The 4,975-nt window shown below is 44.4% G+C and overlaps 1 long non-coding RNA gene across 1 annotated transcript in view; it reads right to left on the bottom strand.

Annotated features, from left to right (window-relative positions):
- The window catches only part of LOC116082159, a 14,576-nt gene extending 12,849 nt beyond the window's left edge, over positions 1 to 1,727 (bottom strand). The window contains exons 1-2 of the long non-coding RNA XR_004115195.1: positions 1,654 to 1,727; positions 380 to 637 (exon numbers count right to left, since the gene is read on the bottom strand). This is a non-coding gene — a long non-coding RNA (uncharacterized LOC116082159). The remainder of the gene's footprint in view (positions 1 to 379; positions 638 to 1,653) is intronic.
- Between the last annotated feature and the right edge of the window lie 3,248 nt (positions 1,728 to 4,975).

Below are 4,975 nucleotides of genomic sequence, written 5' to 3'. Positions count from 1 at the left end.
TTACAGGATGTATCCCTAGAGAGGCATCTCAGACCACAGTGAATAAAACAAGTCCCTCAAGTCAGACTCTAGAAACCAACCTCACTCACTTGTCCAGTGGCGAGAACTAGGGAGATCATGGTCGGGAGCCCTTGTTCCAGGACCTGCCACATAGCAAGGGACCTCTTTGCAGAAGCTTCTTAGAGCTCAGAACACAGAGGTGGGGGGGCTGCAGGCTTAGAACAGTGGCCCTGGGGAGCCCCCCAATGCAAAGCCAGCTGATGCGAAATGGCCTTGTATGGATAGGTGCCTAATGTGGGCTGCCACCTTCTGTGAGTCGGTAGAGCCCCTTGGAGGACTGAGCGTGCATGGCAGACCCTTCACGTCAAGGGTGACTCACTCTTCCATGCTTCAGCCTCATCTGTCCAGGGGGCACAGCAATGTTCCTCACAGACATGGCTGTTCATCAGGAACATCATGCACATTCATCAGGAAGCTCTGCCCAGCGCCAGGTTCCTCGGTTAAGGTTTGTGCAATGTTAGCCTTTACGTCGGTACGTCGGCATCCTTCTCGGCCTGCTGAGAATCCTGGTTGGAAGTGACCCTCCAAGGACAGGTCCCAAAGGAGTCCAGAGAACTGGGACCCCTCAGGCATCCTCCTGGAAGAGAGAAGACCATTGAAAAAGGTCTCCCCCCTCCCCCACCTAGTGTTTCCCACCTTATGTCTGTCTACCCTCCGACCTCAAGCTCCATAACTGTCTTCTCACAGGACTATGGGTGATAAGGATTCCTCTTTTAGTAACTACATTCAAAGAGAAGATTAAGAAGAAATGTCTGTCAGATGGGTGTCACCTGCGCTCCCCAGCTCTTCACCTCTGGGGCCACACAGGGGCAGAATGGTTTCACAGAGCTAAGAGATGGCTGTTGCCTTGGGGAAGAGAAAGCTCTCAAGAGCCGGCCACTGATCTCAAAGGGAAATAATGGGATTTTCTGGGATTCACACTGATCTCCAGAGGAGAAAGGCCTCTGCTTGCCTTTTTTAAGCCACCGAACAAGGAACTAAAACCTCTTTCAGCCCAGAGTCCTTTCTGAAGTCCTCATTATCCCCTGGGGGCAGCCAGAGAACAGCCCCGGTGCCTGTCCCACCTTACTGAGAGCTGCCCTTCAGCCATAGGCCTCCCTGGTTTCCCAGTGGCTGGAGCCCGCAATGCAGGCTCTAGGAAACTGGTGGCAAAAACCAGGCATGGCCCTGAAGAGCTGGCCACACCTCCAGGTTCCAAGTGAAGGCAGGGACCTTCAGCTGTCACTACTTGAGCTGTCCTGCCACACACCGGATACAGATGTCATTTATTACTGTCCTACCCCCAAAACCTCACAGACACTCACTCACACATGTCCGTGCTTGCCTGGCCCCATATCCATCTAAGCTTAGGCCCCAGACTTCTGTGCGGCCCAGTTCTTCAGTCACCTCTGTTACCATTGCTCTCCACCCGTGGGCACCCATGCCCAAACCAAGCGACTAACCCCATCTTCCCTCCACTCCCCTCCCTCCCCATCCCCAGCCCAGCAACTAGAGCTCCTCTCTCTCCTCTCCCTTTCCCCACTCTTCTATGATTTCAAATTTCACATCCTAACACATCAGGGGCTCCCCACTGCCCATGAGGACATGACTTACCGGTCTCCCACGAGTCAGCTCTCTGCAGTACCCCATACGCATGAGAAGCAGGCGCTCATGTGAGTGTCCACGCATGCGCACACTCATCTGAGTGTCCACGCATGCGCACATGCGTGCAGGCGTGCTTCGGGACTGCAGTCTGTACACGCATGCGCACATGCGTGCAGGCGTGCTTCTGGACTGCAGTCTGTACACATCCCCTCAGCCGGGTCTTTCCCTCCTCTATGAACTATCTTCTCTGATCCATTTTTCAAAAACTATTTTTATATTTATTTATTTATTTTATGTGTATGATTGTTCTGCCTACTTGTATGTAGGTATACCGTGTGTGCCTAGTAACCAAGAAGGTCAGAAGAGGGTACCAGATGCCCTGGAACTGTAGCTATGGATAGTTGTGAGTCACCATGTGGGTGCTAGGAACCGAACCTGGGTCTTCTGTAAGAGCAATAAGTGCTATTAACCTCTGAACCATCTCTCAAGGCTTAAATCATCCTTACCTGCATCCTGCTTTGTTGACACTTATTCATTTTATTTTACATGTGACTGTTTAGCCTGCATATGTGCATGTGCACAGATCCCTTGGAACCTGAGTTAAGAATATCTATGAACCACTATGTGGGTGCTGAGAAGCAAATCCAGGTTTTCTGCAAGAGCAAAAAGTGTTCTTGAACCATTGAGCCATCTCTACAGCCTCACCCATCTATCTTGTAAGGTAGCTAGGGCAGCTGGATATTAAGATGCATGCCTTTCATCTCAGCTCTCAGGAGGCAAAGGCAGACAGACCTTTGTGAGTTTGAGGCCAACCTGGTTTGCATAGTAAGTTCAAGGGTCAGCCAGGGCTACACAGTGAGACCCTGTCTCAAAACAAACAACAACAAACTCCCCATGAAGCCACCACCCCCATCAACAACACACCTAGGATGCCGTATCCTCCAGGAAAGTCCCTCATCACCACCACCACCACCTTGTTCGAGTGTGTTTCGTGTCTATAGCAGAGGCTGCTGCCTGTCTCCTTCCTCTCTAACAACAGTAACAGAATTTCTAGCTGGGTAAATTGTCAAGAGAAGAACGCCATTGTCGGGTCTCTACTGTGGCTCTGTTAGGACCAATGCAGTATAAACAAAGGGGGCTACTTGCAGATACGTCCAGGAAATGCTTTCAGAGGGTCATAGCACACGCTCTGCCTCTTCTCCATCTCTTCTTTCACCCTGCCTTGGGAGCAGTGCCATTGGCTTAGATGATGAGGGAAAGCCACAGGCTAGGAATGGGGGAAACTTGGTCCTGTGGATCTCATAAAGCAGAGAGGCCATCATTCTTATTTGTTTGTTTGTTTATGTATATGAGTGATTTGTCTTCAGACACATTAGAAGAGGGCATCAGATCCAATTACAGATGGCTCTGAGCCACCATGCAGTTGCTGGGAACCGAACTCAGGACCTCTGGAAGAGAAACCAGTGATTTAACCACTGAGTCATTTCTTTAGCCCTGAAACAATGTTTCACACACACACACACACACACACACACACACACACACACACACACCAGACAGGGATTCTCTGTGTAGCCCTGGCTGTCCTGGACCTCACTTTGTAGACCGGGCTGTCCTGGAACTCAGAAATCCACTGCCTCTGCCTCCCAAGTGCTGGGATTAAAGGCGTGGGTGGGATTAAAGGCGTGGGCCACCACCGCCTGGCTAAAACAATGTTTTTTCTTTTTTTTCTTTTTTTTAAGTTTTATTGCATTATAATGAGAAAAGTTACATGATTTCAATTTATCTGAATTTGTTAACATTTAAAAACATATTTTAAGTAAATAGAATTAAATCACATTCTTGTTTCCCTTTTGTACCCCAACTCCTCCCAGAGACCCCCCTTCAATACCTACAATATCTTTTTTGTCATGTTCTTTAAAATTTATAAAATATTATAATAAAAATGAGTATTATAAAAGTTGTTTGATATAAAACAATAATCAATTTAACAGTCTTATGTAGTTGCTTGTCTATGGCAATACTGAAAATACATACGATTCTCTCAATATAAATTTTAAATAACTCCAAACATATTAATTGTATATTTCAAAATAATACATCACTACTAATATTTTCTTAAATGAAAATAAATATATAAAGTGTTTTTGTTTGTTTGTTTGTTTGTTTTATATTTAGTAGAGCTTAAAATCTTGGCTCTTACTGTGGTAACTTGATACAAGAGTTACAAACGTCAAGCAAAGCATTCAGTCTTACTCTTTGTTGTTCTCTTACAAACTCCCTCCTAATTTAATTGCCTACATTTCTTTTGGGTATATAAATACTTTTAAATTATGTAAGCTGTTCTGAAAACCATAGTATAGTGTGAAAACATGAAATAAACAATACTACTAATAGGCTGAGATAGGAGAAGCAAGATCTCAAGACCATTATGTTGTACAAAGCAAGACACTGTCACGAACAAACAGGGTGAAAGTGTATATGGATTGTATAATATTGGACCTATTTCTCCAATTACCAAATTAGAGAGACCATCAGATGACAGTCAATGAATTTCTAATTCCTCATATTTTTGGATTTCAATTGATTAGGATATGTTGGTAATATTAATTTTCATATTAAGAAAAAGTAATTGTTACTTCTTATTGTTTTGGTTGTAAGAGGTGGAATTAGGTTTGTGTGGATTTGTTGAAAGATTACTTTCTTGCTTTTTCTAAGGTGTAGTTTTGCTCCTTATGTAGGTGTTTTCCATCTATGATCCTTTGTAGGGCTGGATTTGTGGAAAGATACTGTGTAAGTTTTGTTTTGTCATTGACTATCTTGTTTTTTCCTCTATGGTAATTGAGTTTTGCTGGGTATAGTAGCCTGGGCTGGCATTTGTGTTCTTGTAGGGTCTGTATGATATCTACCCAGGATCTTCTAGCTTTCATAGTCTCTGGTGAGTCTGGCGTAATTCTGATAGACCTGTCTTTTATCTTACTTGATCTTTTTCCCTTACTGCTTTCAAAATTCTTTCTTTGTTTAGTGCATTTGGTGTTTTTATTATTATGTGATGGGAGGAATTTCTTTTCTGGTCCAGTCTATTTGGAGTTCTGTAGGCTTCTTGCATGTTCATGGGCATCTCTTTCTTTAGGTTAGGGAAATTTTCTTCTATAATTTTGTTGAAGATATTTACTGGCCCATTACCTTGGGAGTCTTCACTCCCTTCTATACCTATTATCCTTAGGTTTGGTCTTCTCATTGCATCCTGGATTTCCTGAATATTTTGGGTTAGGAGCTTTTTGCTTTTTGCATTTTCTTTGATTGTTGTGTCAATGTTTTCTATGGTGTC

Source organism: Mastomys coucha, unplaced genomic scaffold (assembly GCF_008632895.1).
Source record: "Mastomys coucha isolate ucsf_1 unplaced genomic scaffold, UCSF_Mcou_1 pScaffold7, whole genome shotgun sequence".
Lineage (NCBI taxonomy): Eukaryota > Metazoa > Chordata > Mammalia > Rodentia > Muridae > Mastomys > Mastomys coucha.
Note: the sequence above shows the minus strand (reverse complement) of the source record. Positions and strands in the feature narration are given on the sequence as shown.